The 25738-nt window shown below is 42.2% G+C and overlaps 2 protein-coding genes and 1 non-coding gene across 3 annotated transcripts in view; 1 reads left to right on the top strand and 2 right to left on the bottom strand.

The window, feature by feature from the left end:
- LOC126232157 (zinc finger protein with KRAB and SCAN domains 3-like) overlaps positions 1–25738 on the bottom strand; it is a 394238-nt gene that overhangs the window by 193160 nt on the left and 175340 nt on the right. The gene's annotated exons all lie outside the window — the stretch shown is intronic.
- LOC126232158 (zinc finger protein 418-like) overlaps positions 1–25738 on the bottom strand; it is a 116267-nt gene that overhangs the window by 69592 nt on the left and 20937 nt on the right. The gene's annotated exons all lie outside the window — the stretch shown is intronic.
- Positions 12180–12254, top strand: Trnas-cga (transfer RNA serine (anticodon CGA)). Its single transcript has one exon. It is a non-coding gene; the product is annotated as a tRNA-Ser (tRNA).

Below are 25738 nucleotides of genomic sequence, written 5' to 3'. Positions count from 1 at the left end.
GGCGGACTATAATACCAGAAGAAAGAAAGACTTACACTATCCTCTACTTAACCTATCTTTGGCACAGAAAGGGGTAAAATATGCTGCTATAAAACTTTTCAATAAATTACCACATGAAATAAAATGTCTGACAGACAGCAGTAATAGTTTCAAAAATAAACTGAAATTATATCTCCTTGACAACTCCTTATATACCATAGATGAATTCTTGAATAGGAATAAATAAATCTATAGGTATAATATATGCATTTTGTGCCATTTAAGGGAATATGGTAGGTAATACAAATTTTAAGCTTAAAAAACCCTTGAATCATGTGTGCCTTTCTTACACACCTGACACATTCCACACGGTTACGGTGAGATTGATCAATGGAACACGTAACTAACTAATACAGTACTATACCAAAATCTTAGACATGGCTGCGAAACAGCAACTGTGTAATTCCGAATAGATTGATAATCAATCTACACTAATATGCGAGAGGCGTTCAATGAATTCAAAAGTAAAGTTTTATGTACTGACTTGGCAGAAAATCCTAAGAAATTTTGGTCTTATGTCAAAGCGGAAGGGGGATCAAAACAAAATGTCCAGACACTCTATGATCAAACTGGTACTGAAACAGAGGATGACAGAGTAAAGGCCGAAATACTAAATTGTCTTTTTCCAAAGCTGTTTCACAGAGGAAGACTGCACTGTAGTTCCTCCTCTAGATTGTCGCACAGATGACAAAATGGTAGATATCGAAATAGACGACAGAGGGATAGAGAAACAATTAAAATCACTCAAAAGAGGAAAGGCCTCTGGACCTGATGGGATACCAATTCGATTTTACACAGAGTACGCAAAGGAACTTGCCCCCCTTCTTGCAGCGGTGTACAGTAGGTCTCTAGAAGAGCATAGCGTTCCGAAGGATTGGAAATGGGCACATGTCATCCCCGTTTTCAAGGAGGGACGTCGAACAGATGTGCAGAACTGTACACCTATATCTCTAATGTCGATCAGTTGTAGAATTTTGGAACATGTATTATGTTCGAGTATAATGACTTTTCTGGAGACTAGAAACCTACTCTGTAGGAATCAGCAGGGATTTTGAAAAAGACGATCGTGTGAAACCCACCTCGTGCTATTCGTCCACGAGACTCAGAGGGCCATAGACACGGGTTCCCAGGTAGATGCCGTGTTTCTCGACTTCCGCAAGGCGTTCGATACAGTTCCCCACAGTCGTTTAATGCACAAAGTAAGAGCATGTGGACTATCGGACCAATTGTGTGATTGGATTGAGGAGTTCCTAGATAACAGAACGCAGCATGTCATTCCCAACGGAGAGAAGTCTTCCGAAGTAAGAGTGATTTCAGGTGTGCCACAGGGGAGTGTCGTAGGACCGTTGCTGTTCACAATATACATAAATGACCTTGTGGATGACATTGGAAGTTCACTGAGGCTTTTTGCAGATGATGCTGTGGTATATCGAGAGGTTGTAACAATGGAAAATTGTACTAAAATGGAGGATGATCTGCAACGGATTGACACACGGTGCAAGGAATGGCAATTGAATCTCAATGTAGACAAGTGTAACGTGCTGCAAATACGTAGAAAAAATGATCCTTTATCATTTAGCTACAATATAGCAGGTCAGCAACTGGAAGTAGTTAATGCCATAAATTATCTGGGAGTATGCATTAGGAGTGATTTAAAATGGAATGATCATATAAAGTTGATCGTCGGTAAAGCAGATGCCAGACTGAGATTCATTGGAAAATTCCTAAGGAAACACAATCCGAAACAAAGGAAGTAGGTTACAGTACGCTTGTTCGCCCGCTGCTCGAATACTGCTCAGCAGTGTGGGATCTGTACCAGATTGGGTTGATAGAAGAGATAGAGAAGATCCAACGGAGAGCAGCGCGCTTCGTTACAGGATCACTTAGTAATCGCGAAACATTACGGAGATGATAGATAAACTGCAGTGGAAGACTCTGCAGGAGAAATGCTCAGTAGCTCGGTACGGGCTTTCGTTGAAGTTTCGAGAACATACCTTCACCGAGGAGTCGAGCAGTATATTGCTCCCTCCTACGTATATCTCGCGAAGAGACCATGAGGATAAAATCAGAGAGATTAGAGCCCACACAGAGGCATACCGACAATCCTTCTTTCCACGAACAATACGAGACTGGAATAGAAGGGAGAACCGATAGAGGTACTCAAGGTACCCTCCGCCACACACCGTCAGGTGGCTTGCGGAGTATGGATGTAGATGTAGATGTACGTGTAAGGTATACAAATTTGTCCTGGATCTGTTTTACACGTTGTCTAACCATTTACAAACCGTGCTTTAACTGCTGCAAATACAGGTGATAGCCCGTGCACAGAAACTACCCTGCACTGATCAAGAGGTATATGGCCAACTTAACAGCAGCTAATTTGCTTACAGAAAAGACACTTAAAGGCCAACCCAAACTGCCGTGTACGTGGCACAAATGACGGCACTTATTCACTCCGCAATACCACGAATTACTGTGGCGGTGATCGGTCTTCTTGTAGACTGGCAGGTTGATTTATTTATTTTTGGAGTGGGGGCTGCTGCATTTTTTTGGTTTTGGGTTGTAATGCAGACATGTAGTTTTTTAGGGTCTGGACACATTATGTGTAACAGTATAACTACCCAGCATAGCTCAGGCAACTGCAGCACCTCCAAGTGACGTAACACACACGAGTTCGGTGCGATTCGACTCGACGGGGACTGACGAGTGGTCGTATAATAAAGAATTTTTGGTACTGTAGGATCTTAAAATCTATATTAAGTTCATAAAAAGAAAAATAATGTAGTGTTCAATCAGCAAATATTTTATACTTGACGCACACCACTGTCAGCGTCGTATCATGTCGTTTCTGGAAACTCTGTAGGAATCAACATGGATTCTGGAAATTGCGGTCATGTGAGATCCAACTCGCTTTATTTGTTCATGAGACCCAGAACATATTAGATACAGGCTCCCAGGTAGATGCCATTTTCCTCGACTTCCGGAAGGCGTTCGATACAGTTCCGCACTGTCGCCTGATAAACAAAGTAAGAGCCTACGGAATGTCAGACCGGCTGTGTGGCTGGATTGCGGAGTATAAATGTAGATGTAGATGTAGGTGTAGAGTTTTATGTGGCAACCACCGGTGTGTGTGCAAGCCAGTTCCCTAACGTACATCCCGAGTGGCGCAATTAGCTGTCGTTAATGCGAGGTTTACTATCTTTGTCCCGAAAAAAGCATGTTCTTTGAGAATGTTTTTCTCGGGATGTGTCATAGATATCAATGTCAAATTGGGTCAAAATGTTTATTGATATTTCCTCTACAAACCGGAATTTTTTCAACCGGAAATGTCGAAGAGCAAGGGCGGAAGTGCCATCGCAACGAAACAAAATTTTGATGTAGACCTCCAAGCGCGGTATGTCACAGATCAGCCGGTTCGTCTGAAATTGAAATTGAGTTGACATTAGCGAAGTATGTAAGATTCTTTAGCAGTTATACCTCGCTTAAGTTATTTGGATGATAGGAAACAAAATGGCGGCCATTTGGGAAAAAAAGTTTTTTTCATCGATTTTCTGATTTCATCGGTCAAGTAAAAATATTTATAGTTGATGGGTCGGAATAAAAGTGGTACAACTCCTAGACAATTTAGTTAGCTTCGTCAGAAACAGAATCGTGCCAATCAGTTCAGTAGATTTGAAGTTACCATAACGCGTGACAAAAAAAAAAGGTCATTTCAAGAAAAACACGTTTGAAGTTTTGACTACACATAAATGCAATATTATGCAACGCACGTTGAATCTGCTATTCCAGGTCGATAAACTAGTCCTTCCTCTTCCTCACAGAAGGTGTTCTGCTCGATCTGGGCCATCCTGCGCTGTTCCAGAGCCGCTCGTACGGTCGGTGACAAGCAGTTCTTGGCCGCTCGAATCCGGTGGTTGTCCGAATGCTCGGCGAACTGCCTCGAATAGAGTCCCAGGGTGACGTCCGTTGTTGTCACGGTCTTCAGATTTGCTGAATACCCTTCGTCGAAGCTGCTCACTGCCGGGAAAGTTGCGATCTCCACAGTCTTCGCACCAGAATGCAAATGCTTGGGGGCTAACTTCCAAACACACCCGTTCAAAATTTCATTTGAATTTTTGTGTGTTTCCTCCCAAGTGGGCAATGTCCTTGCTGCAGTGGATACACCGGTTCCCCTGAGATCACCGAAGTTAAGCGCTGTCGGGCATGGCCGGCACTCGGATGGGTGACCGTCCGGGCCGCTACGCGCTGTTGCCATTTTTCGGGGTGCACTCAGCCTTGTGGTGCCAATTGAGGAGCTACCCGACCGAATAGTAGTGGCTTCGGTCAAGAATACCAACATAACGACCGGGAGAGCGGTGTGCTGACCCCACACCCCTCCTATCCGCATCCTCCACTGGGGATGACACGGCTGTCGGATGGTCCCGGTAGGCCACTCGTGGCCCGACGACGGAGTCCTTTTTTTTCCTCCCAAGCACCGGTACAATAACTTGTCTTCCGAAAGAAAAAAACTGGTGCGTGAAAAAGGCCGATTTCAGGCAGGTGCATTTTTTTGTTCGACCACGAGTAACAAACATTTCCGTTCCGTATCCGGAAAAACCATTTCAGGGGTGGATTGTAAACACTTTTATGGATCCAAAAACGCAATTTTAAAAAAATCAATTTTTTGAACCTCCCCTGAAGTCAGCCGTATACTGCTTTGATTACTGCAGGGCCAGGGACCCGTGTCGGTCATACTTACAGCACGGTACGTAACTGGTAAGGCAACTTATAAAACAGAACCGTGACAAATTTCTATAACTTTCACAGATATTAGTGTTCTACAATAGTATTACAAATATGTGCCTCATTTCTATGAGATTGTAGTGTCAGCTGTAATCTTCTTTGTAGGACGGTTTGCAAACGGACACAGGTCTCCGACACCAGTCACCGTCAGGAAATAAGAAATGGATACTTCTCAGCGCAACCTATGACGAAGCTAGAATCATTTATTCGAATCAAAAATTAGTCTCGTGAGATATTAGTTTTATCAACGTTTATTAACGGGAACAGTGAAACACGAAGGACGATCAGTACTCCGGCGACAGTACCGCACTGACCGCTACCACTGTGCAGCAGTCGCCGCTGGAGTGCTCGTGATCCTCTGTGTTTTCCTGATCCTGTTAATACGTGTCGATAAAACAAAATGCAATGTAGTCAAATTAAGTCGGGTGATGCTGAGGGAATTAGATTAGGAAATGAGACGCTTAAAGTAGTAAAGGAGTTTTCCTATTTGGGGAGCAAAATAACTGATGATGGTCAAAATAGGGAGGCTATAAAATGTAGACTGGCAATGGCAAGGAAAGCGTTTCTGAAGAAGAGAAATTTGTTAACATCTAGTATAGAGATTTATGTATCAGGGAGTCGTTTCTGAAAGTACTTGTATGGAGTGTACCCATGTATGGAAGTGAAACATGGACGATAAATAGTTTGGACAAGAAGAGAATAGAAGCTTTCGAAATGTGGTGCTACAGAAGAATGCTGAAGATTAGATGTGTAGATCACATAACTAATGAGGAGGTATTGAATAGAATTGGGGAGAAGATGAGTTTGTGGCACAACTTGACTAGAAGAAGGGATCGGTCGGTAGGACATGTTCTGAGCCATCAAGGGATCACCAATTTAGTATTGGAGGGCAGCGTGGAGGGTAAAAATCGTAGAGGGAGACCAAGAGATGAATGTAGGTTGCAGTAGGTACTGGGAGATGAAGAAGCTTGCACAGGATAGAGTAGCATGGAGAGCTGCATCAAACCAGTCTCAGCACTGAAGACCACAACAACAACAACAACAACAACAACAACAACAAAACAAATAACGCAGTAAACAAATTTGGAAGCGCACTGTTAATTGGGCACGTAAAATTCTGCTTTAAAAATCACCTCATTTGAAATGGGAAACAAACTGACACTTTCCTTCGACGCTCGGCGTCTTTCCTAAGACACGACGAATGGGATTCGTTTGGGCCAGCTTCGGCCATACACTGCCAAAATGAAACTGCAAATACCTGTCGTAACACCAGGGAAAATACGCCTGACGACCCGTAGGGGAGACATCCGGTACGTGAATTATGTTATTTTCACTGTTCTCTATTTGTCATACCAGTCACGTCCGACGCACTTACTACAACTACAACTAACTGCACAGTTTCCCTTTTGGTCTGTCTTTGAATCTGACTTGCTCCTTCAGATTTTTTTAAAAAGTGTGTTCACTATACAGATGTGTTCAAATTATTAGACTAAACGATTATTTTTGATACTCTTAATTGATCGGTTTTAATGGTTCCGTTCTGAGCAACTCACAGATCACTGAATTTTTCACAGTTGGTAGCATTTGTCATTTTCACTCCAAATCGTGTTGGTGTTAGTTGTGTCTGTACACGGTTTGAAATTGTGTTTACACTAATGTTTTATGTTTCTGTGGTGTACTTCAGGTTGTTATTTATTCTATCAACTTCTTGCTACATTAACAAGGTGTTATACAGCTTGTGAAATTGCACGTTTTTTAGCTATAGCAATAAATCGTGGACTTTTCAAATAAAGTGAGGTTACGTGGAAGACAAATGATGTTTCACTTCGGAAAGTTTCGGCTGTGCTAATACTTTTTGCTGAAAATCGCTATACACAGCAAGAAATTGCTGACAGAATGAGAATATCACAAAGAACTGTCAGAAGACTCAAACTTTCAGTGCAGAAAGATGGTGAATACAAGCGAAACAGGAAAGGAAAATGTGGACGTAACAGAAAAATCAGTCCTAGAACAATGAGAAGCTTACAAACATGGCAGTAGTGAACCGTCAACTTACTTCTACAGACATGAGCCATCAGCTGAAAGGTTTGGGAGTTGAAGTTTCACCTATGACAGTGAGGAGGAGGCTGTTTGAATGTAGTTTAAAGGTGCGCCGACCAAGGAAAGAACAGAAAATCACACCTACGATGAAAACCGAAAGATTGCAGTGGGCTAAACAACTTCGGGAGTGGACAAATGAGGACTGGGCTAAGTATGTGCAATGATATGGCAAATTAAGTGGTCCTTATCTCTGAAGATAGAAATTTTGGGTTGAAATTATGATCTTGTATTGATATTGAAGGAATGCACATCTGAATTTTGGGACTGTTGAGGTCTCCTATACTACTATTCCCAGCTTCTCCAACTTGCAATTTTGTACACATGCTTCAGGTATGCTTGAGTGATGGGTCTGTATTCACTGTGATGGAAGACAGCAGCCAGTATGTTCGTTGCAGACCTGGAGAACAGTTCAGAGCTGAGTGTGTGCAGCAATGTGTGAAGCATCCGACTTCCGTTATGGTCTGGAGTGTGATGTTGGCAAAAGGTCCTGGCAGATTACACACTGTTGAAGGGACAATGAGGCAAGAACAATGTACAGAAATCCATGACACGGAACTTTTCCCCCAAATAAATGAGTGGTTTCCTAATAAAGATGCCATTTTTATGCTTGATGGGGCACCTTGACACAAAGCCAAAAGCGGTTCCAAGTACTGGGAAGGAAAGCAACTGGAAGTGTTGCCCTGGCCAGGGAATAGCTCTGATATGAACCCAATTGCAAATTTATGGGCTATTGTGAAACTGAGGACAAGGAAATTTACAATAACCACCAAACAGGATCTCATGGAGAAACTAGAGGAAATCTGGTACCATGACAATGATATTAAAATGTCATGTGAAAAGTTAGTAAAAACTATGCCAAACAGGATCAAAACGTTGATTAAGAACAAAGGCACGCATACAAAGTATTGAATGTTCAAACATAATCTGCATGTGGAGGAGGAGGAGGAGGTTAGTGTTTAACGTCCCGTCGACAACGAGGTCATTAGAGACGGAGCGCAAGCTCGGGTGAGGGAAGGGTGGGGAAGGAAATCGGCTGCCGTTTCAAAGGAACCATCCCGGCATTTGCCTGAAGCGATTTAGGGAAATCACGGAAAACCTAAATCTGGATGGCCAGAGATGGGATTGAACCGTTGTCCTCCCGAATTGTATGTGGATGCAAATGTGTAGTAAACGTAAAGTTTTGGAAAAAATGTCTTCAGTTTAATAATTTGAACACGTCTGTAATTTTGGATTTAAATTCATTATTTGTAGCTACTGTTTTTACTGTGTTGCAACAACGAGGCAGTGCACTTGCGACTCGAAGACTAATTTCTTTCAAAATGAGAGCCTCGGGCAGGAAACAAATAAGAAAGAGGCACAGTGAATCTGGTTTACATTGACACACTCGGTTATCAGTACACTACAACCCCCTACATATTATTCCTGTAAGCACTGCGAAGACAAAATGAAACTTACACATTCCACACACAGACACTTAAACAGGCATTATTCCCACACTCAGTACACAAATGCAACGGGATAATCCCTAGTAACAGATACGGTGGGGAGTACCACTTCCTGCACACTCACATATGCAGACTTTAACAGCATACACTACTGACACAAAGGGCTCTGGCTTCCAGGTGAGTGGCAATGCTGAAACACTGCCGCATCACAGACAGAGTCTTCTGGCAAAAACGGATGCCGTGGTATTTCGATATTACAAAATACCTAGAAGCCGGAGAGCTTTTTGTGGCAATTGTCACAGTTCCTGTATTTACACAGAATGAATTACACGCACAAACTGACGAGATGGACAAATGCGCATCTGAACTTTGCACAAGTGAGAAAAAAATGACTGTCAGTCGACCATCCCGACACAAACTGATGTCTCGACAGAGACAAAGTCTCGAATCTGCAACGTGCTAAGTTGCCACTGCATATCCTGATAGACTACAGAAGTCCAGCTACTGACATAATGGGTTTCATCAAAGAAAATGATTTAAGTAGTGGCGGTATGTACTGTAAATACGACTCTGTATTTAAATTTGTAAGCAGCTATTTTCTTCAAAAAATATCAGTACATTCAGGTAAACATTAAACTACCAATAAGAAATATGCATCAACTATTTACCGGATTTACCCAATTAAAAGACGAGGTTTTTGTCCAACATTTGGCGACTAAACTATTGCTGTCGAGGTCAACGTTTTTACATTGTTTAATAGATTAATACAGGGGTCGTATTACATTTGCAGACGAAGCTTTGAAGATTTTGTACAAATTTATTTTGAACAACCCTGAAGAGATGGGCACAATCAAACAATATTTGTGTTCGGATAAGCTCGGGATTTCCCAGTACAACGAAGAGCTCGATACAAATTTTTGGAACACAGTAGGAAATAACATAACATTCTATCGACTTACAAAGTTTTATTGTATTTGAACAGGTCTGCAATAAAACTTCTCACAGATGTACGGATACTGATACACACACTTAAGTAGCTTTTTAAGTAAAAGTAACACCCGCATGCGAAAATCTTGTTCTTCGATAATCATTACTTGATTCTGAACCCGAGTCAATATCTTGTTCGGTTATAAGAAACTAACGATTTACCGAGTGGGTTGCAAGTGAGAAATTTGCTTGCAGTACACCTATTACAATGCCAGACTGTTATGAGCTTTTAATCAGCTTTAGAACAATATATGACATTCCGATGAAACGAGAAGAATTAATCCACAATGAAATGTCTAACAAACAACATAAATCATATTAAACTGACTGTAATCATTGTCACGGGAATACAATATATTGGAAAGTACCACCGTCAAGATAGTACGAACACACTTTGCTAAATCACAGGATGAGCAAAAGTTTGAGAATTGGACTGAATAGTGATTGCGATCTTTTTTATACATTAGTCACTGTTTACACATACGACCTGAACCCTAGAAGGTATTGCCGTCCACGTTTCACTGTTGCTGAAGCACAACACTATGGAAAATTGGAGGGGTGGGGGGTTACAGTGGCGGCATCTCGACTGAGAGCTAGGAGTGCGGGGCGGAGAGTGTCGAGCACAGGCAGAAATTTCGTTGGACAGCCAACTGTGGGAACGTATACTGTGTACTGTGGGTTTTTATGAACATTCAACACGTTTAAACTGCTGTTTTCTTGAATCCATTTGCACTCTGAATCGAACTGACTTTAAAATTGGACAAATGCGACAGTGGCGTACTTAGGTGTTTCGTGCAGCAATGTTGTCGACACTCGCCGTAACGTGTGATGGGAATGACTGAGGGGGTATATCAGCTGCTGGTCCTACACAGCCAGTGAGAGAGAGGTGGGCAGAAGATACGTTTGGAAGCGAGACACACCGTAACACTCTCGTGTCAGCTATGTGCTCACAAAAAAAAAACAGCTGTTCTCATGCCCTGCAGTAACTACAACCTCAGAAATTGCAACATATTCAGAAGAAACAGCCAAATATCTGCTTCACAGCTGTTCTCCTAGAACGACAATGATAACAAATAGTGACATCAGAGACAACATACTAAGCAAATAAAGAAGGAAGTGAAGATTAAATTTAATGTACACTATTCCTTTTTGTTTATTTTATTTCCCTTTGTATTATCAAAATGCAGTGAATTAATAAAAGAAATAAACTTAGAATACGTATAACGTTAACTTTTCAGACAGACCTCTTACATCAATAAGAGTTTGTAATTTTGATTAGTAAGAATTGTTAAAAAATAAATTTTATCAAAGACCCAATTTACTGAAAAAAGGAAAAGAAAAAAGAAAAGAAATTTGGGAGGGGGGGGGGCATCATCTTATACTTGGGTAAATATGGTAATATACCAAATGAAAGCATTTGTATCCAGGGGAACAGCAACCATTACAAATTAATATTCTGGAGCAACCACAGGTTACATGTAACTTTTACTTTATTTTAACATGAATACAGAGGCTGTGCAGAAAGCTGTGAACTTGGCCACTGAACAACTCAGCAACTGGGCAAAAATCAACAGATTAACTATCAACACCAAAAAGACAGCTTCCATGAACTTTCACACAAGACAAAATGCAAATTCCTCTCAGCCATTTGTCACTATAAATAACCAGTCAATAGATACTGACACTGTTTTCAAATTCCTAGGTATGTGGGTTCAAGATAACCTCAAATGGAATACACATACAGGAAAGGTAAATGCCAGGATTTGTTCTGGCTGTTATGCATTGAGTGTACTGGAAACATGTGCTAGCCTGAAAACATTAACCAGTGTGTACTATGTTTACATACAAGCCCACCTAAAATATGGTGTAATATTCTGGGGAAATTCTCCAACTGTTCTGAGCACATTCAGAATCCAGAAGAGAGTAATGAGGATTATTACTGGTAGCAAACCAAGAGACTCCTGCAAACCTATCTTCAGAAAGTTGGAAATCCTTACACCGCCTTGCCTCTACATTCTTGAGACTCTAAAATTTTTCAGAAACCACATAGTGCCAACTGACCCCAGAGTCGTGAAAAATAATGAAATACATGAACACAACACCTGGAAAAACGTAAACCTGTATGTTATACGTACAAACACTCAACTGTATAAAAAGGGAGCTTTCCACATGGGCCTCCAACTGTTCAACAATCTTCCCACTAGTATTAAGTCCCTCAAAGACAACATAAATTTTAGCAAAGCTGTGAAGTCATATTTGTTGTGTCACTGTTTTTACTCTGTAAATGAATACTTAGATCAGTAATCTTGCTGTTTGAGTTAAATTGAAAACACTGAGCAATATAATACATTAGATACTATAGGCCTACGTCAATATATGTTAACAATGTTAAATGACATTTTCCGACATTTGCAACACACTGTGTACCATCAGATCACATGGAATAAATAAATACCAGTGTGAGCATCGTCAGAAATTAAGTAGCTCAGGGCCACATGTTACAAATATTTATTATATTTCCAGAATGAGATTTTCACTCTGCAACTGAGTGTGCGCCGATACGAAACTTCCTGGCAGATTAAAACTGTGTGCCGGACCGAGACTCAAACTCGGGACCTTTGCCTTTCGCAGGCAAGTTCTCTACCTGCAGACCGAAAATCTCATTCTGGAAACATCCCCCAGGCTGTGGCTAAGCCATGTCTCCGAAAGATCCTTTCTTTCAGGAGTTCTGGTTCTGCAAGGTTCGCAGCAGAGCTTCTGTAAAGTTTTGAAGGTAGGAGACGAGGTACTGGCAGAAGTAAAGCTGTGAGGACGGGGCATGAGTCGTGCTCGGGTAGCTCAGTCGGTAGAGCACTTGCCCGCGAAAGGCAAAGGTCCCGAGTTCGAGTCTCGGCCCGGCACACAGTTTTAATCTGCCAGGAAGTTTCAAGTTTCATTCATTATATTACTAGTTTTTTATAATTTTATGTATGACAGCGGCACTGCACACGGCCCAATACTCGTAACGTGTCACCCTCGGCTGTATAATTTCTGAAGACGCTCATGCTGCTCGACTGAAACATCAAAAAAATAAAAAAGCTACATGCAACTCGTTGAGTGTTCTAGAATTTTAGCTACTTAATATGTTTCAGACTTTTCTCCTAAGGAGATATTAAACTTTTTAATTTCCTCGATTAAATTTAGATGCCATAACTGTGATTAGAATTAAGAAATATTGGGACTACAGTGTGATATTGCCCCCCCCCCCTGGCCCCCCTCCCCTGCCTGCCCCCTCGATATGCTGGTTGTGGTGACAGACTTACCTGTAACATAGTCCAAGATCTAGTTTAGGTTGTATGCTGATAATGTGGTTCCGAGACGGCACAACCGACGAATGTGCATGTGGAACATAAGCTACGGTAACAGACTGGTCTGTAATATACTGAGGTGACAGACACGGGATACCGATATGCACACTGACAGCGGTAGTATCAGGTACGCAAGTTATGAAACGGCAGTGCGTTGGGGGAGCTGTCATTTGTAATCAAGTGATCCGTCAAAAAGGTCTCCGACACAATTATGGCTGCACGACAGGAGTAGTTGGAGCTAGACGCATAGGACATTCCATTTCAGAAATCGTCAGGTAATTAAATATTCTGAATCCACAGTCTCAAGACTATGCCAAGAATACCATTACCTCTCACCACGGACAACACAGGAACCTTCAGTTTCTCTGGGCGTATTTGTCGCTCGAACAGTCCACGGGTATACTGCCAGTTCACAGTGTCCGACGGGCACAACATTTCGGCGATCAGACACGTCGCCGTCGTCAGGTGCGCTGACGAACAGAGGTCCTGAGGGCGGGCGGCCAATTTAATCCCCTCCCCACGCGAGCCGCTCTCTTCGCCGTCCACGGCCGCGTCGCAAAGACGTGGGCATCGGAATCTGTCGGAGCGTCGGAGCTCAGTTTGTCAGCGCACCTGACGACGGCGACGTGTCTGATCGCCGAAATGTTGTGCCCGTCGGACACTGTGAACTGGCAGTACACCCGTGGACTGTTCGAGCAACATAGGAACCGACTGACTTCGCTCGACAATTGAGAGCAGCGGCAGCTGCAAAGAGTCGTCAGTGCTGACAAAGAGGTGACACGGTGTGAAATAACTGCATAAATCAATGTGCGTCGTAAATCGAATGTATCCACTACGACAGTGTGGTGAAATTTAGCCTTAATAATGGGCTATTGCAGCAGACGCCTCTCCTGGGCTCGTGAAGCGCACCGGCCGTACTCCGGACGACCGGAAAACCGTGGCCCGTCAGAGGAGTCCCGATTCCAGTCGGTAAGTGCCGACGGTAGGGCCGGAATGTGGCGCGGACCGCGTGAAGCCGTGGACACCAGCTGTCTGCGAAGCTCGGTGCGAGCTGGTGGTGGCTCCATAATAGTATGGGCTGAGTTTACATCGAATGGACTGTAACCTGTGGTCCAACTGAGCCGACGACTGACTGTGAACGGTTACGTTCAGCTGCTCGGAGACCATTTGCAGCCATTCACGGACCTCACATTCCCACGACAATGGGCCACCAGGCCACAATTGTTTGCAGTTGTTTTGAAGAGCATTCCGAACAATTCGAGTGAACGATTTAGCCACCCACATTGCCCGACACAAACCCCACCGAACCTTTACGGGACATAATTCAGAGGTCAGTCGGTGCACAAAATCCTGGACCCGCAATACTTCCGCAATTACAGACGTATAGAGGCACCGTGCATCAATATTTCTGCAGGACTCGTTCAGTCCGTGCCGTGTCAAGTTCCTGCACTACACGGGGAAACGGGACGTCCAACACAACATTAGGAGGTATCCCGTGACTTCATACACCACACTGTGTGCCTTAATATTTAACATTTTGTCATAAAACTAAAACAGCAGGGCAACTTCACAAAACATGTTGTTGTTGTTGTGCTCTTCAGTCCTGAGACTCAAAGACGCAAATACAAACCAAAAAGAAAAACGGATTACACAAACTCGCGCGAAAGCTACTTTTTCGTCACATTTAATTACATATTAAACACTTTCCGTTACTCTCCTTTCATTCCACTGTGGAAAACTAGTATTTTTTTACGTCGCCAAACGGTCCTATATCAAAGCAAACTACGCTTACTGGGCCGGGCGGCGCGGCGCGTCTGCGCTCTTCGTGTTTCAAAACACGCTGCATAAACGCCCGTAACTCCTCGATGCCTTCACTTACAATCTTAAAACTCGTCCGAGGTAACTTAGCAGAGCCACAGAAATCGGGACGGCTGGATGGAGACGGCAGCCTCCACATTCCCAAACACGGGGCCACTCTGTGTAAAACAGTGCCGCCTCTAATAGTTTACGAACTGTGTACGTTACTGTTTGTGAAGACGTTTTTTAATAGCGTGAGAGGCTGGTGCTACACTGTTCATTTATTTCTCACTCCGTCATGGCACACAGTCCTCTCTTAACACTACACACACTGTCAGCAGATGATGGGATCGTAGTGACTATGTTTGGCTGCAGTTTGGCATTTCCTAGCCTGAAAAACTAAGTCAGATCAGTAAGTTGTGCCAATTAGAAAACATTCACACAGTTCACGGGTGACAGTTTAACGTACCGCGTTACACAACTCGGAGAGACGTAATAACTCCTTTTTTAACAGTTCAGCTCTAACTTACTCATGTAGATATACACGTGTAGACTACTAAATGCTACTGAAAATTACATGTCGGTTACATTTAGACTACATAGCACGAACTGCACTGGAATTTACATAAAGAGAGGTAGATTGTGTAATGTCTGTTCACTCAGGCTGTTGTTGCCGTGCCTTTTTATAGACATGTGTAGTACAGGAAACAGGTCACAAACAGGGAGAGCCAGAAGGTACATAACCCTAAGTTCAAAAACATAATGGGGTGGGGAAATTGAGCTTCTTATCAGTAGGAATGTTTGTGAAATTTACGTATACAGACAGAAGCAGCGAGTGAAAATTTGTACCGAGCCCGGGAATCGAACCCGGGAGTCCTGCTTACTAGCCGGGCATGTTAGCGACTAAGCCACGTTGGGACAGCAGGTCACAAAACTGCACAGGTCACCCTGGCATGCCCCCCCCCCCTCAATCAAAATTCTCACTGCTACTTCAGTCTACTTTAAATTCCCCCCTACACACAAATAGAATTGCCGAGGCTATCCACGTTCTGGAAAAGCTCCTCAGCATCGAATGTAAATGGGTGATCCAGCCTGAACCTGAGGTGCAGGTTCTTATAAAAGTGATGTGACACAATTTCAGAGACTTTACTGATCTCATGTACCCTAGTAAGGAGCAGACTTGAGTAAAATTCCCAGCCTTGGTCCAAATTTATAATAAATGAATCCTTCACATCAGGGACATTTCCAGAGCAGTTAAAACAGGCAAGAGTTGTACCTTTGCTTAAGAAAGATAAAGCAGAACACACAGAAAATTAGTGGCCCATTTCTCTGCTGTCACCATTCACAAAAAAAATAGAAGCAAGTATGAAAGATAGATTAATGAATTACCTGAATAAGTACAATCTTTTAAGCGAATCAGTTTTGTTTCTGAAGTGGCAAAAATATGTAGTCAGCCATAGTAGAATTCACAAAAGTTGTACTTGATGCTCTTAACAAAGATGAGTGTGTCATAGCCATATTTTTGGATCTTTCTAAGGTATTTGATACAGTCGACCACAAGATTCTATTAAATACAATTAGAAGCATCAAGAGTAAGAGGGGTAGCTAATGACTGGTTTCGATCATACCTAACGAATAGGGTACAAACAGTAGAGATAACACATACTTCAAATAGATCTAAACATTTAGTAAAACACTTATCAGAACCAAAATACATTAATCTAGGGTTCTGCAAGATAGCATATTAGGACCAGTACTATTCCTGATATGCATCAATGACTTTCCCAGTAGTATTACTCGTGGCGAAAAAATTCTCTTCGCTGATGACACCAATGTTATAGTCACTGAGAAAATGAGAGAACACCTTGCAGAGAAAGCAAATGAAACTCTGAAGGAAGTTTACGATTGGTCAATAAGCAATAAAGTGACATTTAACATAAAGAAAACTAATGTCGTGAGTTTGTTTGAAGAGGGAAAATAACAGTGTTAAATTAAAGGTAGACAGCACCTCTATAAACTGTATAACAAATGCAAACTTCCCAGGAATGAATATTGATTCTCAGTTGAAGTGGTGTGAGCACACAAAGGTACTTTCAAACAGAATCTCATTAGCAGGTAATGCTCTTACAATCCTATCATCAGTGTGTAACACGAAATGTCTTTTAGTTAGATACTATTCGTATGTACACTCAGTTCTTAGCCGTCTTTTTTGGGGAACAAATGTACAAAATATAAACACAATTTTCAAACTATAGAAAAAGAACCATAAGAACAATAACCAAAAATAGTAGTAGAGCTCATTGTAAAGATCTGTTCAAAACACTGGAGATTTTGACTGCTCTGTGTGTGTACATTTAGCAGTCAGTTGTATACATCAAAAATAACATTGATAATTACTGAAGAAATAACTCTGTCCATGGAACAAGAGCTACACTCAACATTTACCAAGAAAAAAATAAACATAAAACTCAGAACAGCATTTTCTACCAAGGAATAAAACTGTACAATAAGTTACCAAAAGACATTAAAGAAATTACAAAAATACACTTATTTAAAAAGGCAGCAAAAAAATATGAGTGTAATCCCAAAAGTAAGGTCCCCTATTTCTTTATAAGTACATAGACCTGTTTATTTCTACAATGGTTTACATCAGTTTACAGCTAGAACATTTAGCTATTTTTTGACATTATCACCATTTCTGTCACAGCATTGTTGTAGATGCTGTGGCAGTTTTTGTATGCCCATGTCATACCAGCTCACTGCCATGCTGTTTAGAAAGTTATAAATCTCTTCTTTCACCTCGTCGTCGGAGCTGAATCGTTGGGGCCACAATTAACGCTGACAGGTACTGTGAGACTCTGAAAAAACTCAAACGAGCAATTTAGAACCGGAGAAGAGGAATATTGACCGAGGTCGTACACATTCTCCGTGACGACGCTCGCCCACACATCGCTCAGCAAACCGTTGCTCTCCTGCAACAGTTTCAGTGGAACGTAATCCCCCACCAACCCTATAGTCCTGACTTGGCACCCAGTGACTATCACCTGTTCCCTAAGTTAAAAGAACATTTTGCTGGAAAGCCATTGAGCTCCGACGACAAGGTGAAAGAAGAGGTTCATAATTTTCTGAACAGCATGGCGGCCGGCGAGCTGGTATGACTTTGGCATACAAAAACTGCCACAGCGTCTACAAAACTGCATCGACAGAAATGGTCATTATGTCGAAAAATAGGTAAATGTTCAAGCTCTAAACTGTTGTAAACCATTGTAGAAATAAACAGGTCTATAGACTTATAAAAGAATAGAACTTACTTTTGGGATTACCCTTGTACCTGTTATGCAATACATTTTATACATTAAAAGATTACTTAGATGAAAGAGAGTATGGGTTTGCTAAAAAAAAATGTTATACAAATAAATACTGACAATGATTATAAAACATTCCACATAAACCTTCACACTGTGTTTTGATTTTTCTTTTTTCCTTTTCTAGAAAAACTTATCCCCATGCATAGCACAATACTAACAACTCTTCGTCTTTCTGAGCTCAACATCTCACATTACAGAGGGATGCTGACTGAGTTATATACATATATATATATATCTGCTTGTGTCTTTATACACTCCTGGAAATTGAAATAAGAACACCGTGAATTCATTGTCCCAGGAAGGGGAAACTTTATTGACACATTCCTGGGGTCAGATACATCACATGATCACACTGACAGAACCACAGGCACATAGACACAGGCAACAGAGCATGCACAATGTCGGCACTAGTACAGTGTATATCCACCTTTCGCAGCAATGCAGGCTGCTATTCTCCCATGGAGACGATCGTAGAGATGCTGGATGTAGTCCTGTGGAACGGCTTGCCATGCCATTTCCACCTGGCGCCTCAGTTGGACCAGCGTTCGTGCTGGACGTGCAGACCGCGTGAGACGACGCTTCATCCAGTCCCAAACATGCTCAATGGGGGACAGATCCGGAGATCTTGCTGGCCAGGGTAGTTGACTTACACCTTCTAGAGCACGTTGGGTGGCACGGGATACATGCGGACGTGCATTGTCCTGTTGGAACAGCAAGTTCCCTTGCCGGTCTAGGAATGGTAGAACGATGGGTTCGATGACGGTTTGGATGTACCGTGCACTATTCAGTGTCCCCTCGACGATCACCAGTGGTGTACGACCAGTGTAGGAGATCGCTCCCCACACCATGATGCCGGGTGTTGGCCCTGTGTGCCTCGGTCGTATGCAGTCCTGATTGTGGCGCTCACTTGCACGGCGCCAAACACGCATACGACCATCATTGGCACCGAGGCAGAAGCGACTCTCATCGCTGAAGACGACACATCTCCATTCGTCCCTCCATTCACGCCTGTCGCGACACCACTGCAGGCGGGCTGCACGATGTTGGGGCGTGAGCGGAAGACGGCCTAACGGTGTGCGGGACCGTAGCCCAGCTTCACGGAGACGGTTGCGAATTGTCCTCGCCGATACCCCAGGAGCAACAGTGTCCCTAATTTGCTGGGAAGTGGCGGTGCGGTCCCCTATGGCACTGCGTAGGATCCTACGGTCTCGGCGTGCATCCGTGCGTCGCTGCGGTCCGGTCCCAGGTCGACGGGCACGTGCACCTTCCGCCGACCACTGGCGACAACATCGATGTACTGTGGAGACCTCACGCCCCACGTGTTGAGCAATTCGGCGGTACGTCCACCCGGCCTCCCGCATGCCCACTATACGCCCTCGCTCAAAGTCCGTCAACTGCACATACGGTTCACGTCCACGCTGTCGCGGCATGCTACCAGTGTTAAAGACTGCGATGGAGCTCCGTATGCCACGGCAAACTGGCTGACACTGACGGCGGCGGTGCACAAATGCTGTGCAGCTAGCGCCATTCGACGGCCAACACTGCGGTTCCTGGTGTGTCCGCTGTGCCGTGCGTGTGATCATTGCTTGTACAGCCCTCTCGCAGTGTCCGGAGCAAGTATGGTGGGTCTGACACACCGGTGTCAATGCGTTCTTTTTTCCATTTCCAGGAGTGTATATGTGGATGGATATGTGCGTGTGTGTGTGCGAGTGTATACCCGCCCGTTTTTCCCCCTAAGGTAAGTCTTTCCGCTCACGGGATTGGAATGACTCCTTACCCTCTCCCTTAAAACCCACATCCTTTCGTCTTTCCCTCTCCTTCCCTCTTTCCTGATGAGGCAACAGTTTGTTGCGGAAGCTTGAATTTTGTGTGTATGTTTGTGTTCGTTTGTGTGTCTGTCGACCTGCCAGCACTTTCATTTGGTACGTCACATTATATATATATATATATATATATATATATATATATATATATATATAAACAAAGATGATGTGACTTACCAAACGAAATCGCTGGCACGTCAATAGACACACAAACATACACACAAAATTCTAGATTTCGCAACCAACGGTTGCCTTGTCAGGAAAGAGGGAAGGAGAGGGAAAGACGAAAGGATGTGTATATGAATTACCTTATTTTAAATTGTGCTAAACTTTTAAGTACATTGACATATCCTATATTCTTGTAAAAACAGATCTACAGATGAATAAAACTACTACTACTTCTTTTGATGTCAGTAGAGTTAGCTGTCTGCCAACAAATGTGCAGTTTTCTCTTGCTCGACATATGTTCATTCTTCAAAGTTACTTCAAATCGAAATTTTTCTTAAAACCTCAGGAAGACTTTAGGCTAGTTTTTCCTGAAAGAAGGGTGCCTAACAACTCAGACTTGATGGATAGTTGCAACATTTCAGAAAAACTGGTGGGAATGGATGTGATCGTTCCAGCCGACTTCAGTGTTGAGTGATGCTTCATTGGAAAATGTCTGTGCAGCACTGCTATGTTCACAAAGATGGTGGTGGTGGTGGTGGTGGTGGTTAGTGTTCAACGTCCCGTCGACAACGAAGTCATTAGAGACGGAGCGCAAGCTCGGGTTAGGGGAGTATTGGGAAGGAAATCGGCCGTGCCCTTTCAAAGGAACCATCCTGCCATTTGCCTGAAACGATTTAGGAAAATCACGGAAAACCTAAATCAGGATGGCCGGAGACGGGATTGGACCGTCGTCCTCCCGAATGCGAGTCCAGTGTGCTAACCACTGCGCCACCTCGCTCGGTAGGTTCACAAAGAAACTTAATATTAAAACTGTGTCAGCAAACTGGAATCTCTCTTGGGTGTTTTTTCAGAGCTACAAAGCACCTCAAACACCATCCGTGTGGCATTCAAATTGTGCATGAGCTTTGAGAACCTGATAAGAGGAGAAAGACATTACTTCTGTAGTGTCTGCATTTTATTCGCAACAATGTTTGGGTACTGTATTGTGTTTTCTACTCTGATGAAGCAATGTTCCATCCGAGTAGCTATGTAAACAGCCAGAATGACAGATATTAAAGTTGAGAAAACCATCACGGAATTTGGAGATCGTTGTGCAATTCCCCTCAAAATAATTGTAGACTTTTTTTTTACATGATAGCGGCTGAATGTTACAAGTACGTAAACATTCAATTCGTAGCACTGGCAGAGGCTGCTGAATAACACTGCCGGCTCTAGCAAGAAGGCGCAAAAACGCCACACGGCAGGAATCCTAACTAGCGTGGACTGCATTTTGTGTGTTACCAAAGACAATAATTTCATACAGCTGAATTTTAAAATCCCAAAAGTGGTCATGGTTTGAATAAATAATTATTAGTAAAACTGAAGCAAATATCTCTAAATTTTCAAAAAAGTAATGGTAAATAAAATAAAATGTACGTGAATTTTATGTAGATGACAGCTCTGAGTATATATTAGCATATTTGACAATATAATAGAGGAATTAGCTCCCCCCCCCCCCCCCCCCCCCAAGAAACTCAACAGAATAGGAGCAGTGAGCCATAAGGAAATGAAAGTGTAAGGATTACTGCTAAGATTTTTTTTCTTAAATTCTTGAGGCAGCTTATTCAAAATGGATGCAGCAGAATACTGCACTCCTTTCTGCTTAGGAGTCAAGGAGGTGAGTTCCACATTCACTGAATTTCTGCCTAGTATGAACTGAGTGAAGGCTGCTAATTCTTTGGGATATGCTCATATTATTAACAAACAACATTTAATGTTTTATATGTTGAGAGGTCATTGTAAGAATTCTCGGATTCCGAACAAGAGATTCCTAAACCTATACCACATATTGCTCAAATCGTCTGTTCCTGAGCCAAAAATACCCTTTGTATATGGGAAGACTTACCACACAGTGCATTACCATACAAAGTCCTAAACAACTGAAAAAAAAAAAAACTCAACAGCCGGGTGGGGGGGGGGGGGTGGCGGGAGGGAGGGAGGGAGGGAGGGAGAGAGAGAGAGAGAGGGGGGGGGGATCCTTTTGGCCCAAAGCTTACACATCTAGCAGTCTTTTTGTTGTGCCTGGCTCCTACTAAACATCTCCACTAAATGGTGAGTAGCAATCTATCCTCCTCAAAATATTGTCATTATTCCATCCTGGACCTAACATTGCTTGAAAAAAGATAATTGGACTAATTTTTGTGTTGGACTATCACTTGCAGATAAATATGCTGATTATAATGGTAAATACAGCAGTGTTCACCTTTTAACAAGGTCCTGAACATGAGCTTCCTTTAACAGATAACTATCTATATGAACACCTAGCTACTTGAACTGTTCAAGACTCCCTAATCTTTTACCCATTATGAGTAATGAAAAAGTCAGTTTTAGTTAACTATGTATTAGAAACTATAAAAACTGAGTCTTACTGTGAGTCCCAAAAGGTTCGATATTGGGTCCCTGTCTGTTTCTTTTTTACGTGAATGACCTACTACTTGCTATTGATGTTCATTCAGTCTTATTTGTTGATGATACATCAGTTCTAATTGAAAATGAGATATTTGAAAATATTCAAGAAAAAGCCAAAAATACTTTAGAAAAACTTGAATCTTGGTTCTATCAAAATGGACTAAAACTAAATGTAACTAAAACCAAAAAGATGCAATTTGAAGCTAAATCAGTAGAAAAGGAGAGAAATACAGATAATTTGCAATGATCAGGATATCACAGAGGCAAACCATGTGAAATTCTTAGGCCTAAATCTTGACAAAAATTTAAATTGGAGGGTACACATAGATTACTTAGCAAATAAACTGAACAACTTACTATTTGCAAGGTGTATTTTCAGGTGCCACAAACATGGTTACCAGAAAAATAGTTTATCACTGCTACTTTGAGTCAGTTATTCGTTGTGGCATAATCTTCTGGGGAAATTCAGCAAATGTCACTAGGCTTCTAGTATTACAAAAGAAAGTAATTGGAAACGTGTGTTGCAAAAAAAATGTTGTTGTTGTTGTTGTTGTGGTCTTCAGTCCTGAGACTGTTTTGATGCAGCTCTCCATGCTACTCTATCCTGTGCAAGCTTCTTCATCTCCCAGTACCTACTGCAACCTACATCCTTCTGAATCTCCTTAGTGTATTCATCTCTTGGTCTCCCTCTACGATTTTTACCCTCCACGCTGCCCTCAAATACTAAATTGGTGATCCCTTGATGCCTCATAACATGTCCTGCCAACCGGTCCCTTCTTCTTGTCAAGTTGTGCCACAAACTTCTCTTCTCCCCAATCCTATTCAATACCTCCTCATTAGTTACGTGATCTACCCACCTTATCTTCAACATTCTTCTGCAGCACCACATTTCGAAAGCTTCTATTCTCTTCTTATCCAAACTATTTACCGTCCTAGTTTCACTTCCATACATGGCTACACTCCATACAAATACTTTCAGAAACGACTTCCTGACACTTAAATCTATACTCGATGTTAACAAATTTCTCTTCTTGAGAAACGCTTTCCTTGCCATTGCCAGTCTACATTTTATATCCTCTCTACTTTGACCATCATCAGTTATTTTACTCATTAATAGCAAAACTCCTTTACTACTTTAAGTGTCTCATTTCCTAATCTAATTCCCTCAGCGTCACCCGATTTAATTAGACTACATTCCATTATCCTCGTTTTGCTTTTGTTGATGTTCATCTTATACCCTCCTTTCAAGACACTGTCCATTCCGTTCAACTGGTCTTCCAAGTCCCTTACTGTCTCTGACAGAATTACAATGTCATCGGCGAACCTCAAAGTTTTTACTTCTTCTCCATGAATTTTAATACATACTCCGAATTTTTCTCTTGTTTCCTTTACTGCTTGCTCAATATACAGATTGAATAACATCGGGGAGAGGCTACAACCCTGTCTCACTCCTTTCCCAACCACTGCTTCCCTTTCATGCCCCTCGACTCTTATAACTGCCATCTGGTTTCTGTACAAATTGTAAATAGCCTTTCAATAGCCCTGCCACCTTCAGAATTTGAAAGTGAGTATTCCAGTCAACATTGTCAAAAGCTTTCTCTAAGTCTACAATTGCTAGAAACGTAGGTTTGCCTTTTCTTAATCTTTCTTCTAAGATAAGTCGTAAGGTCAGTATTGCCTCACGTGTTCCAACATTTCTACGGAATCCAAACTGATCTTCCCCGAGGTCGGCTTCTACCAGTTTTTCCATTTGTCTGTAAAGAATTCGCGTTAGTATTTTGCAGCTGTGACTTTTTAAACTGATAGTTTGGTAATTTTCACATCTGTCAACACCTGCTTTCTTTGGGATTGGAATTATATTATATTCTTCTTGAAGTCTGAGGGTATTTCGCCTGTCTCGTACATTGTGCTCACCAGATGGTAGAGTTTTGTCATGACTGGCTCTCCCAAGGCCATCAGTAGTTCCAATGGAATGTTGTTTACTCCGGGGGCCTTGTTTCGACTCAGGTCTTTCAGTGCTCTGTCAAACTCTTCACGCAGTATCGTATCTCCCATTTCATCTTCATCTACATCCTCTTCCATTTCCATAATATTGCCCTGAAGTAAATCGCCCTTGTATAGACCCTCTATATACTCCTTCCACCTTTCTGCTTTCCCTTCTTTGCCTAGAACTGGGTTTCCATTTGAGCTCTTGATATTCATACAAGTGGTCCTCTTTTCTCCCAAGGTCTCTCTAATTTTCCTGTAGGCAGCATCTATCTTACCCCTAGTGAGACAAGCCTCTACATCCTTACATTTGTCCTCTAGCCATCCCTGCTTAGCCATTTGGCACTTCCTGTCGATCTCATTTTTGAGACGTTTGTATTCCTTTTTGCCTGCTTCATTTACTGCATTTTTATATTTTCTCCTTTCATCAATTAAATTCAATATTTCTTCTGTTACCCAAGGATTTCTATTAGCCCTCGTCTTTTTACCTACTTGATCATCTGCTGCCTTCACCACTTCATCCCTCAGAGGTACCCATTCTTCTTCTACCGTATTTCTTTCCCCTATTCCTGTCAATTGTTCCCTTATGCTCTCCCTGAAACTCTCTACAACCTCTGGTTCTTTCAGTTTATCCAGGTCCCATCTCCTTAAATTCCCACCTTTTTGCAGTTTCTTCAGTTTCAATCTGCAGTTCATAACCAATAGATTGTGGTCAGAATCCACATCTGCCCCTGGAAATGTCTTACAATTTAAGACCTGGTTCCTAAATCTCTGTCTTACCATTATATACTCTATCTGATACCTTTTAGTATCTCCAGGATTCTTCCAGGTATACAACCTTCTTTTATGATTCTTGAACCAAGTGTTAGCTATGATTAAATTATGCTCTGTGCAAAATTCTACAAGTCGGCTTCCTCTTTCATTTCTTCCCCCCAATCCATATTCACCTACTATGTTTCCTTCTCTCCCTTTTCCTACTGACGAATTCCAGTCACCCATGACTATTAAATTTTCGTCTCCCTTCACTACCTGAATAATTTCTTTTATCTCGTCATACATTTCATCTATTTCTTCATCATCTGCAGAGCTAGTTGGCATATATGCTTGTAGTACTGTAGTAGGTGTGGGCTTCGTGTCTATCTTGGCCACAATAATGTGTTCACTAAGCTGTTGGTAGTAGCTTACCCGCGTTCCTATTTTCCTATTCATTATTAAACCTACTCCTGCATTAGCCCTAATTGATTTTGTATTTATAACCCTGTAATCACCTGACCAAAAGTCTTGTTCCTCCTGCCGCCGAACTTCACTAATTCCCACTATATCTAACTTTAACCTATCCATTTCCCTTTTCACATTTTCTAACCTACCTGCCTGATTAAGTGATCTGACGTTCCACGCTCCGATCCGTAGAACGCCGGTTTTCTTTCTTCTGATAACGACGTCCACTC

This window comes from Schistocerca nitens, unplaced genomic scaffold, assembly GCF_023898315.1.
Source record: "Schistocerca nitens isolate TAMUIC-IGC-003100 unplaced genomic scaffold, iqSchNite1.1 HiC_scaffold_465, whole genome shotgun sequence".
Lineage (NCBI taxonomy): Eukaryota > Metazoa > Arthropoda > Insecta > Orthoptera > Acrididae > Schistocerca > Schistocerca nitens.
Note: the sequence above shows the minus strand (reverse complement) of the source record. Positions and strands in the feature narration are given on the sequence as shown.